Source organism: Ceratotherium simum, unplaced genomic scaffold (assembly GCF_057802395.1).
Source record: "Ceratotherium simum simum isolate JZ-2026a unplaced genomic scaffold, ASM5780239v1 HiC_scaffold_43, whole genome shotgun sequence".
NCBI lineage: Eukaryota > Metazoa > Chordata > Mammalia > Perissodactyla > Rhinocerotidae > Ceratotherium > Ceratotherium simum.
Genome location: NW_028261259.1, coordinates 3,255,110 through 3,267,841, shown reverse-complemented (window position 1 = coordinate 3,267,841; position 12,732 = coordinate 3,255,110). Strand labels below are relative to the sequence as shown.

The 12,732-nt window shown below is 42.2% G+C and overlaps 1 long non-coding RNA gene and 1 pseudogene across 1 annotated transcript in view; one reads left to right on the top strand and one right to left on the bottom strand.

Annotated features, from left to right (window-relative positions):
- LOC147911407 (uncharacterized) overlaps window positions 1-12,732 on the top strand; it is a 219,398-nt gene that overhangs the window by 144,727 nt on the left and 61,939 nt on the right. The gene's annotated exons all lie outside the window — the stretch shown is intronic.
- LOC147911411 (uncharacterized) lies at window positions 4,298-7,555 on the bottom strand (annotated as a pseudogene).

The window sequence follows — 12,732 nt, the reverse complement described above, 5'->3', positions numbered from 1 at the left end:
TAATCTTTCTCACCAAAAAAAATAATAAATTTCAAACTTCACTTGGATTTCATTGACTTTTCCATTAATGCCCTCTTTCTATTCCAGGATTCAACCCAGGGTACCATGTTATGTTTAATTGTCAGCTCTCTCCAGTGTCTTCTGTTCTGTGAGAGTTTCTTAGCCTTTGTTTGATTTCCTTAACAGTCATTTACACACTGGCTAGGTGTCCTGTAGAATGTCCCCCAGTTTGGATTAGTCTGATATTTTTGTTAGGATAAACTAGGGTTATCAGTTTTTAGCACGAATATCACAGAGATGAAGTGTTCTTCCAGTCACATCGTATGGGGAGCATAATATCCACGTGACATTACTGTTGATGATAACGTCCATCACTTGGCCAAGGTAGTATTTGCCAGGTTTCTCCACTGTAAAGTTACTGTTTGTTTTTCCCTTTCCATGCTGTATTCTTTGGAAGCAAGTGACTGTGTCTGGCTCACTCTCAAGGGGGTGGAGGGAGTGGGAATTAAGTTCCATCTCCTGCTGGGAGGGAGTATCTACATATATTATAATGGAATTCTTCTGTAGAGAAGTCATTTCTCCCCCATTTAGTCACTCATTCATTTATATAAGCATGGACTTATGTATATGTATTTTATACTTTGGGCTATAATCCAATAAATTTATTTTGTTGCTCAAATTGTTCTAGCCTTGCCCATTGTGAGCTTTCTTTCGAGTTGGCTTCTGTGTCCTTTTTACACATTCCCATTCTTTTGCCCTAGAGTCACTCATTTCTCCAAAGAGCTCTGGTTCCTTTTATTGGAGAAAAGGGTATTAGAAAGCAGATTTGGGTGCTGGGTATGCTCATTGCTACTCAGGTGTCACTACTTCTAGGCCCTCTCAGCAGACAAAGCAGACAGAGCTAGTAACATATGTATATATAGTAAACCACGTATATCGGCATATCTATAGTTCTTTCTGTATCTGTCCATCTGTATACATATTAAGGTAAACTTGAGTTTGTACTGATGTCTCCAGCTATAATCCTGAACTACAGGATTCATCCTAACCTTCCTTTCTTGCTCCTTTATAATTTCTATCTCCAACAGAGAAACCTGGTTCCCACCATCCTCTACCTACCATCCATACTCTTCACCCTCAGCATATGGGTAAAGCAGTTGCAGAATTTCTAGGCTATTCTCACAGAAGAAACAAATTTACCAACTAGAATACAGTGTTTACGTACAGTGTACAGTTCCTATTATATTTAGCCTTACAGTTTCTAGTCAAAACACCCGTTTTCCAAAGTTACTCAAGTTAGCTTCTGCCCCCCAACCCCCTTCAGTATGGTGATATCATAAATTTATAATAATGTTAGATTCATTTGTCACAGTTTGCATTCCATCCTGGGATACTCAGTCACATGGGTTGATTTTTTTTAAACTTGCACGTATTACATACACTCTGTGCTACACAGTTTTGTGGGCTTTGACAAATGCATAGAATCATTTATTCTCCGCCACAGTACTGTCAGAATGATTCCTTCATCTAAAAGTTCCCCTGTGTGTCCCAGATTTATGGAATCAAAATTTTCATTTTAACAATATTCCCAGGAGATTTGTATGCATATTAAATTCATATGCATATATATGAAGCTATTTACCTGGAGTCATTCAATATCTTGCCATGTTTTAAAATTATAAATTAACTTGGAGAAATATATTATGATCTAGAGGTGATAATGGAATAGCCAGGTTTAAATGCACAGTCAAGGAAGTGAGTATATTTAAATTCATGGGGCATATAGGTATGCAAGTGAGGTGAAAGAAAATAGAATTGGGCAAATTATTGGACTAAAGTAGTGGGCTGTATGGCAGGTTTTCACAGAGCTCTTTAAGTTTTGTCCTCTTGATAATGATGAGAAATGACGTAGTTTGGAAAGAAGGAAGAACAAATGGTATCCAGAGGCATGATGGAGAGGAAGGTTTTTTACAGAGGTCATAGTCCCCAACAAAGATGTGCAAGTTCCTAATAAAGAGAATGTGTTGGACATCCTAGCTTTGCAGTTCTTTACCCTGAGGTTTATTCAGTGTTCTGCTGAAGTTTTTGTGTGGTTTAGTCCCAGGTGGAGGAAGGAGAAAAAAGGAAGCATAGCTGAATAAATGCTACCTGTATTGAGGGATACTTCTGGGAGTGTAATACAGTCCATGTGAATGGACTGGTCAGAACCACAGATTTTAAGGAGGTACTCTAGGAATCTCTTGTACCAGAATCAAGTTCTTATGTATGAATGACTGAGAAAATTGCTTTTCATAATTAAGAGTATATTATCTGTCCCTGTGATATGAGGTGACTGCTTAGTCAAAAGTCAGCTTTAAGTAAATGTTAAACTGCGTTCAAAAGTTTCCTTGGTGTGGATAGATTAAGTGAGATCTAAGTTATCTTTGGGATTAAAATACACAGACGTGAAAAGTTCTGGGTAATTACGCGCTACTGGCTTTTGGGATCTAATGTCTACAGTATCTCTCAGAGCTGAGGCATAAGGCACAAAAATAGTAGGGGGCTCTTTTCTTAATGAAAACCTTCTGTTAGCTATTTCACATCTCTCTTGTTGCTGCTTTCAGAACTACAGTTCTGTGTCCTCAGATAGTTATTTAATTTAGATGATTGAGCAAGTACTGTGTGGTAGATACCATCAAATACTAAAATTTGAGATTCTTCTCTGAAGCTTATAATCAAGAAAGAGACCTTAGCCTTAAATATTTGTAGCATCAGGTGGATATGGTAAATACAGAGAGATACAGTCTGCACCACTTCAAAGGTAGGAGACCGAGAAGTGATACATGCTATTGAGACGAATATCTCCCAATAATGATAAGAAATGTGGGAATTGGAGACTTGCTCATTTATCTGGAGTGAGAATGAAAGCCTCTCTGTTCAGGGCACACTTGAGCAGAGACCTAAGTGAACTGAGAGTGAGCCATGTGGCTACATTGGGGGATATCAGTCTAGGCAGTACAGAGACCCTGACATTGAACTGTGCTGGCGTGAGGGAGCTACAGCAAGACCAGTATGGCTACAGTGGATGGAGCAAATAGGAGAGTGGTGGAAGGTGAGGTCAGTGATGTGATGAATCCTGATTATTTGGGGCCCCTGTAGGAAATGGAACAGACTTTTCAGTATGCTCTCCGTGCACTGATGTGTCACTAGGCCAGAATGATTCATGTTAACAGGACTAGGGTGTAGGGAAACCAAAGAGGGATACTGCATATTCAGTCACTGGAAGAGCAAGGAAGAAAAGGTGAGGGGAGGGAGTCTGGGGTCATAGTGGGCAAAGGGGAGACAGCTGCACCACAGGGGCTGAGAAGAGCTCAAGGGTAACACCCGGACCCCAGTTCTCCTGCAGGGATATAGTCATGGCATGGAGTCACTCTCCTCCAACCCTCTGATCTCCTAACTGGGCTCCCCACTGACCAACCCAAACAGAAGCCTAAGGCAAATGAGCTCTTTGATATAGTCCATCAACCTCCCCAAGCACAGAGCAGTGTAGACTAGAGGGGAGAGTGCCAGTGTTTGCCATTCCACATTCCTTATATACAGGGTGTTCCTCTGCAGTGTGTTTCTCATGTGTGTCTTAAGGGATGAGGGTCCTCTGAAGGGTTTTCCATTTTGATGATATTCATAGAGTTTTCCCTTAGTGTAAATTGTGACATGACTCCCTAGGGCTATCACCGAAGGCTTTCCTATAGCCATTGCATTCTTTAGGTTTCTCCCCAGTAGGTCATCTTCTGGCACACAGTAGGGTCAGAGTTTGTGTTGAAGGTTTTACCACATACAGTGCACTTAGAAGGCTTCTCTCCAGAGTGAGTTAACGTGTGGGTTATTGAATGCTACTCCATATTGATCAGATTAGAAGGATGAGGGTGTGCTGAAGGCTTTTCTTCACTGAAGGCCAGACTCCAAGAGGATTCCCAGTGATCTCTGTCTCCTGGTATTCATATCCTGTGTAGTTCCCTCCCACTGTGTGGCAGGATCAGTCTGGGTGACAAACACAATCCAGATGAAGAGAGAATATGGCCTTCTGAGGCTAGATCATAAAAGACTTACGGCTTCTGCATGGGCTCTTTTGGATCACTTCCTTTGGAGGGTACCTGCTGCCATATTGTGACGATACTCAGCACCATGGAGAGACCTACATAAGGAGAAACTGAAGGACCCCTGCCAACAATTGGCACTAATTTGCCAGGGATGTGAGTAAGCTATCTTGGAAGTGGACCCTTCAGTCCCAAAGACTTTAGATGACTGCAGTTCTGGTTGACATCTTGCTTCTCATGAGAGATCCTGAGCTAGAACTACATAGCTAATCCATTCCTGAACTCTTGACCTACAGAAATTGTGAGATAATAAATGCTTGTTGTTTTGAACCACTAAATTTTAGGGATAATTTATTACACAACAAATAATTTATACATCCAATGTGAGTCCCGAAGATGCCCCAGAGATGGCAGATCAATGAATGCTTTCCCACAGTTACTATCTTCATATCTACCTATTATGAATTCTCTTATGCACAGAAAGGTAAGAGTTAGTGGTGAAAGATTTCCCAAAATGATTGCATTCATAGGGTTTTTCTCCAGTGTGAGTTCTCACATGTTTCTTAACAGATGAGAGATTATTTAAAGCTTTCCCACAGTCACTGCCCTCGTAGGCTTTCTCTCTGTAATGTATTCTCTTGTGCACAGTAAGAGAAAAACTACTGCTGAAGGATTTTCCACACTCATTAGACTCACAGTTTTTCTTCAGTATGAGTTCTCACATGCTGTGTCAGATGTGAGCTCTTCCTAAAGGCTCTACAACAATCATGACATTCATAAGGTTTCTCCCCTGTATGCATTCTATTGTGGACAGTAAGGGAGGAGCTCGTGCTGAAGCCTTTCCACAGTGATTACATTTGTAACGATTCTCCCCAGTATGAACTCTCCTGTGCCTTTTGAGGATACATGTAGTGCAGAAGACGTGAAAACACTGGTTACATTCATAGGGCTTTTCTCCAGTGTGAATTCTCACATGCAGTCTAAGGGATGAGGGATTACTGAAGGCTTTCCCACAGTCACTGCATTCATAGGGTTTCTCCCCATTATGTATTCTCTTATGAACAGTGAGGTAAGAACTGCTGCTGAAGGATTTGCCACATTGATTGCAATCATAGGGTTTTTCTCCAGTATGAATTCTCTTGTGCTGAATAAGATTAGATTTTGTGCTGAAGACTTTAAAACACTGATTACACTCGTTGAGTTTCACTCCAAGATGACTTCTCTCCTGTTGATTAAGAAATGAATGCTAACTATAATTTATAATATTTTTAATATTCAATGCTATCATAGGAATTTTTCTTCCAGGAATTCTGCTATGTATAACATCATTATAATTGGTGTTTTTGCCACTTTGAGTGCCTGTATATGATTTCTGCTGGTTTGAGTTCTCAGAAGTTAAAAAAGATGGATGCTTTGCCATAAGTCCTTATCAGATTCACAGAGCATCTTCTGATAAGTTTAAGACAAATTTATGTTTGAAACACTCAATATCTGAGTCACATTTATGGAAACATTTACTTGTGTGAACACTCAGGGAAGAAAAAATTTTGGAGATAACTTATGCTTCTCTCCAAATTCACAAGAGTTTCAGGGTATCTCTCCAGAGGGACAACTTTTTCTTGGGAAAATGAATCCCTTGGTAACTTTGTGGCTTTTCTAATTTATGGTATTTTCCTACTGTGGAAAATCAGAAATCTTACCATTTTTAAACCTTTAGATTGTTCTTCTCTAAAAACATGCTGCTTAGAAGTTAACCCTTGGACTTTAAGTAAGAGTCTCCAAATCCGAAACAAATTGAAAAGAAATTTAAGTTGATGAAGGGAAGAAAAGGTAAAATGCACATGTTAGTGAAGATAGACCCGAAGGGGTTAGAGATTTTCAGGAGGTTTGCAATGAAAGGGACACGAGTGTGAAAATTTTAGGTTTGTATTAAAGAAGACTCTAGAAAGATTGAGATTGATGCTGATGGAAAGAAGGAATTGTCAGGAATGTAAAGTGAGAAGGAACTAGACAAAGAGCTCATATGAGACTTAAATTTAAGAAGGAAGAGAGAGATCTTTTTCCCCCCTCTGAGGCCAAAGTAAAGTATGAGATAATGAACAGAAAGTTAAAGAAAAAGAAAAGGAGGTCCACGAGGAGGCTCATACTAAACGTTTTTGGCCTTCTTGTCGGAAAAAAAGGGCATTTTACAAATGTCTCTGATTGACATTTCCTAATGTAATACTCCAAACTGTCAAGCCACAGGCCAGAGAGGTTCCTGACAAAGACTCATATATACCTAGTGCTCACCTGGACAGGTGCCTGGGAGAATTCCTCTTTCCTCTGTCCTCGCTTTATCTTCTTGCTCCAATTTGGAGAGCAGACTAGGTTTATCAACTTGATTCCCTATACATGGAGAAAAGACATATGATGTAGGGGACTCTGCATGGGACAAGAAGCCTCACCATGGAACTGAAGCCCACACTTCTATAGATGAGCAGGTGTGACTTTAGGAGCAGCAGTACAATTATCCTTAAATTCTAACAAATATAGTAAAACTATCTTTCACCAAGAAAAAAAAATGCAAGCATCCTCAGTCAATATCCAGGGTGACGGGGGATAACTGGTCCCAGAAGTTCATGCCCAGTTTCAAATACAGACTTAAAAGCCCCAAAGCTTTTATCCATGGAGAACATGAAGTCAGGCCAAGGAGTAGATCTTCAGTTGATAGGGAAGGCATTAGACCACAAGCTCCAGGATGGTAGGGACCTAATTCCCTAATTCCTAATTCCTAGCACAGACCTCATTCACCACCATATTCCTAATTCCTAGCACAGACCCAGGAACATAAAGGTGCTTAAGAAAGACTTGTGAGAAGTGATGTCAGTGACAATGGTGGAGTAGGTAACTCTCAAAGTCCAACACTCTACAAAACACCAGCAAATAAACTGGTAAAAACTGTCAGAATCAACTTGATTGGAACATTGGAGAGTTATAAAAAGTTTACAGCAACCAGAAGAATGCTTAATCAAAACAAAGAAGTGAATTTGGTAAGAGAGCTCTGTGACACTTTAACTGACCCTGGCCCATCACCTGTTCCCCACCATGGCAGTCACCTTGAAGACAGCAGCCTGTGTTCCTACTACTGGAGGGAGCAGAACGGATTTTCTTCTCAAAGAGCTGTGGTTGCTTGTTTTGACCTGTGTGGTGGCTCCCTGAATGACTGGCTCAAAGGGCTTGCTTTTATTTTGTCTAACTCCAAACTCTCTCAGTGCTGAGGTGGCTATGAAGGGTGGAGGGCTGGGGCATGTGCCAAACACATTTAAATGTATTAGCCACTGCTGCCTGGGGCAAGGGAAAACCATTGAACCAAACAAAAGACTAACCAAAAAGTCTAAGAGGAAAGCAGGGAATAAGATGTTTCAGACAAAAAAGGCTTCGAAAAGCTCCCACATATTCCTAGGTATACGTAAGACCACGCACATACCCAGGGCTGGGTGCATGCTCCGAAAAGACCTGAGAAGGCACTAAGCCCTCACCTTTGATTGACCTTCCTGCTCTGCACAAGCAGGAAGTGAAGGCTAAGACAGAGTTGTCAATCGCCTGATTGAGTTTTGAAAGCCTGCTCCAAAATATACACAGAGACCCTTTGCAAAGACTGTGTGTTTTTGGGTTCTAGGTATTTAAGGAAATCTCTGACAAATCACTAGCTGGCCATTAAGCTAACAAAACAGAGACTTCAGTGGCCACACATGACTAATACAGACATCGCAAAATTAGTTCAGAAATGTCACCAAACAAACAACACCAACTACAACAAGCAACAACAACAAAACTTAGGGATGGGGGGAAATCTGATTTACAGAATTGCCAGACTATAATGCCAAACGTCCAGTTTTCAACAACAAAAAAAATGAGTCATGCAAAGAAACAAAAGTGCTTGGCCCATTACAGGAAAAGGAAGTTAACAGAAATTGTCCCCAAAGAAGGGACTTTCCAGACAAAGACTTCAAATCAACTATTTTAAGTATGCTCAAAGAGATAAAGGAAACCATGTACAAAGAACTAAAGGAAATGGAACTCTTACCAAATAGAGACCATCAAAAAGATAGAAATTATTGGGGCTTGCCCGGTGGTGTAGCAGTTAAGTGCGCGTGCTCCATTTCGGTTGCCCAGGGTTCGCAAGTTCAGATCCCGGGCGCGCACCGACACACCGCTTGTCAAGCCATGCTGTGGCAGCCTCCCATATAAAGTAGAGGAAGATGGGCACGCATGTTAGCCCAGGGCCAGTCTTCCTCAGCAAAAAAGAGGAGGATTAGCAGATCTTAGCTCAGGGCTGGTCTTCCTCACACACAAAAAAATAAACAGAGTTCTGAAAGAAAACAAACTGTCACCCACAAATTCTATATGCAGCAAAAGTCTCCTTCAAGAAAGTGAAAAGGAAATCCATAGAATGGGAGGAAATACTTGCAAATCATATATTTGATAAATGTCTAGCATCCAGAAGATATAAAGAACTCTTACAACTCAACAACAAAAAGACAAACAATCCTGTTCCCCCTAAAATGGGCAAAAGACTTGAATACACATTTTACTAAAGAAGATATAGAAATGGCCAACAAGCATAAGAGAAGATGATTCTTATCTCATTATTCTTTAGGGAAATGCAAATAAAAGCCACATTGAGATATATACCACTTCACATCTATAAGGATGGCTTTAATAAAAATAAAAAAGGAAAATAAACAAGTGTGGTTAAGAATGAGGAGAAATTGGAACCCTCTCATATTGTGGGAGGGAATGTAAATGGTGCACAGGTGTTATGAGAGGTTCGGGGATTCGATCGGAGACGTAAAAGACACTTTCCACTCCAAACAAATGGACTGAAGGTATATTTTATTATGTAGAGGATAGTAAAGGCGACAGTCTGCAAACAGATCAAATAGGTCAAATATTAAGAGGGAAAAAAAACATCAGCCCGACTGGAAAGGGAGAACACCCACATCGGCTGAAGAGAAATGACACAAATCAACCGGAAAGAGAAACACCAGGTTGACCGAAAAGAGAACACATCAAATCAATTACTTCATGTCAAATCAATTACTTCACATCAAATCAGTTACTCACGACATCCACGCCCCACTGCCGGGAGAGCCCTGTCAATCGACGCAGCTGGGCAAGGATCACACGTCCTGGGCAAGGTGTCCCTTCCACAGGTGGAACTCTCTCCGGGTCTCAGTCTCCAGTAGTTTTTATACCATCAGTAATTTTCAGAGTAAGCAATTACAGAGTTTGCAGAGCAAGCATTTAGTGTTCCCATGCACAAAATGGTTATCAGTGGCGTACGTGCACTGAGCCCCCTGGCTAACGTCCCAGCCCAGTAGTTGTGTACGTGTATTGTTCTCTTTGGTTATCGTCCCAGCCCGGCACAGATGGCCAGTCCATCCCGTGCTACGACGCTCCAAGAGCCTTGAAATGTTACAACTTGCAACTCTCTCTGTGGGAGAAGGGCCAGTTCCCACCACACAGAAAGCAGCTTTGTATTTCTGTTTGTGCTGGTGGCTGTAGGTCAACGGAGCGGCCAAACATGGCTGTACTCATGTCAAGACAACAGGTACTCTGCCAAACAGTTTAGAGGTTCCTCAAAAAGTTAAAACATAGAATGACTATATGACCCAGTAATTCCATTCCTAAGTTTATACCTGAAAGAACTGAAAACAACTGTTCAAGGAAAAATTTGTACATGAATGTTCGTAGCAGCACTATTCACAATAGCTAAAATGTCCATCAACAGATGAGTGGATACACAACAAGTGGTATATATGCACAATGGAATACATTCAGCCATAAAAAGGAACGAAGCCTGATACACACTACAACATGGATGAATCTTAAAAACATTATGCTGAACAAAAGAAGCCAGACACCAAAGGCCATATATTGTATGATTCATTTATATACAATGTCCAGAATAGGTAAATCCACAGAGACAGAAAGTAAATTAGTGGTAGCCAGTGGCTGGGGGTAGGCAGGACTGGGGAGTAACTACTTAATGATCATGGGTGTGATAAAAGGGTTCTGGAATTATAGAGTGGTGATGGTTGCACAAGACTGTGACATTATTAAAAGCCACTGAACTGTATATTTAAAATAGTTAAAATGGTCAGTCTTTCTGTTTTGTGAATGTTACATGAATTAAAAAAAGCCTTGTTACCTGAGTCAATAAATAAATGCAGGAATGATGTCAGGCTTACCAAGAGATGCGAGGTTCCTGCAGTTTTCCAGCATCACATCCCTGTACAGTGTTCTCTGAGAAGCATCCAGCAATGCCCACTCTTCCAGGGTGAACTCCACAGCCACATCCTCGAAGGTCACCAAGTCTTAAACCATCACAAACATCATGGCTTAGCCAAGGACCACCCTCACCAATGTTGACAGGAAAAGGGCCGAGGATGACAGAACTAGGGAAGAGGAACCCAAAACACACGATGTCCGGGCAGGTGCTGAGCTCTGCTCTCCTTTGCTTCCAGGCTCAGCCCTCAATGCTCGTCTCCAGTCTACTTACTTCCAGCCACTCCCAAGGTTAGATGCATGTCCACCACATACACGGTTGTCTTTTTCCAGTAAGACTGTGGGCTCTGTAATCTTATTTCTCTCAATCTCCAAGGTTGACAGGCTGGGACACTGCAGAAAACAGAGAAATAATCACTAGTAGCCGTCATAAGTTACTTGAGTACAGGACACGGTCATGTCTTTCCTTTAAAAGTCTCAGCAGAACACAATATAGACGGTGACCGCAGAGGAAGCTTTGAAAATGTAAAAAATGTTGACATAGGCTGACATTTTCTGGGCAGCCCCTCACCCTCCATCAGATGCTCGGAGATCCTGGGATGCCTGAGGACCTGGTTTGCCTGTGAGGCTCCAGGCCACAAAAGATAAGTCCAATTTCTGGTCAAAAGAATAATTATCTGGAGAAAGGAATATCTGACTTACTAGTAACCAGCTTGCCAGGAAGCCATGAACAAGACCTTCCTCCTCTGTGCATCCTCTCCGAGGAGAGGCTGGGTACAGGGGAGACTGAGCTGGAGAAGAAGGAAGGAGTCACAAGATCCAGGGATGCCCTCTGTTTACAGATTATTCCCATTTCACAGATAAAGAAATTGAGGTTCGGAGGGACATCATTGTTACTTCATCAAGTTTATAGAAGGAATTAGAGGTAAAATTCATAAGATCCCACACACTCACCACACAGGTGACATCTCCACAGACACTCAAACCACTGAAGTCCCAAATCCCAAGAACCACATAATCAGATATCAGTGACCTCATGGATCCTGGGGCTCCACTCCCACCTCCCCTGCTCAGCCTCCTCCCCTGTGGTGCAGGGGCCTTTAGCGCCTGGACTCTGAGGGCTGTAAGGACCCAAGAACTTACCACAAGTTGGGGACAGAACCATGGCCACCATCCTGTGATTCAGTAAATGTTCGTGAACAACAGGGCAGTGGAGAACCAGGATGCTCCTCCTCTTATCCCCACAGAGCACTCAGGACAGGGCCCTGGAATAAATGGGAAAATACAAAGTATTCACAGCCTCTCTCCCTCTCTAGGTTACTGAGGATGAATCTGTCTTAGCCCGTCCGTCATGTCCTCCTTCAAACATAATATATTTGATACTGGGCCTTTATTTTGCTTAGCGGGTGATGAACTCAGGGCCATGTGATGGCAAAACTTGTCTTCTTCTGCCCCCAATGGTGTGACCAATACATTACTGCTCCCCCCATTTTAAGTCCTTGGCTTCCCTGAGTCTCAGGGCACATTCTTCCCATCCGCGTGGTTGTCACAATCACAGTCTCAGCTACAACCCCTGTTCACGGAGACTTTGGCACCTGAGTCCCATTGTTATTTCAACCTCCAGTCCCTCCTCACTTGGATGACGTCAGCGTCCATGAGGATGACTCTCACAGCATTAGGAGTTTGTCCCCATCCATCTTGGCCACACATTAACATGGGCACCACCCCAGGCTTTGTCATCACCTAACACTGCTCTACCATCTAGAACAATAGTTCAGAAACTTCTCTCTCTGAACCCAAACTCCCAAACATCTACCCTGCTCACTCATTTCCTCCTTTCAGGACATGTGTTCTACCACACATGGCTCCAGTCTACCCACTCTCCTACTTTATTGTTGTCCATCTACTACCTTCTCTCCTCACTTCATACTTACCCAACTTGTATTCCACTGTGTCTCATTTCAACATATTTCCTTATCCCTACCCCCTATCTTCACTCTGGCACAGCAGAACTCCAACCAAGCATGATTCCAATAATCTGCCTGCTCCGTGGCAACATCTGGGCAGGCCAGCCTGCACAAGAGATGTCACGTTGCCACCTCCAGAAAAACATGGTCTCCACCACGCAAAGAGCTCTTGACCCTGTAGGACAATCCCACAAGTCTCTGAAGCTTCCTACTCATCATACCTTCTCTAATGTCTCTAAATCTCTCACATCCTCACCTTTTCCCCTATGGTAACCAGCTTCCTAAATAGCCCTCAATGATTCGAGCCTCCTGGTTGTCACACTCACATTGAATTAGGGCTGACCTGTGTGACCAACAGAATATTGTGGAGGTGACATCTGAGGCTAGGTCTTAGAAAGCACTGTAGCTTCCGCCTTGTTCTC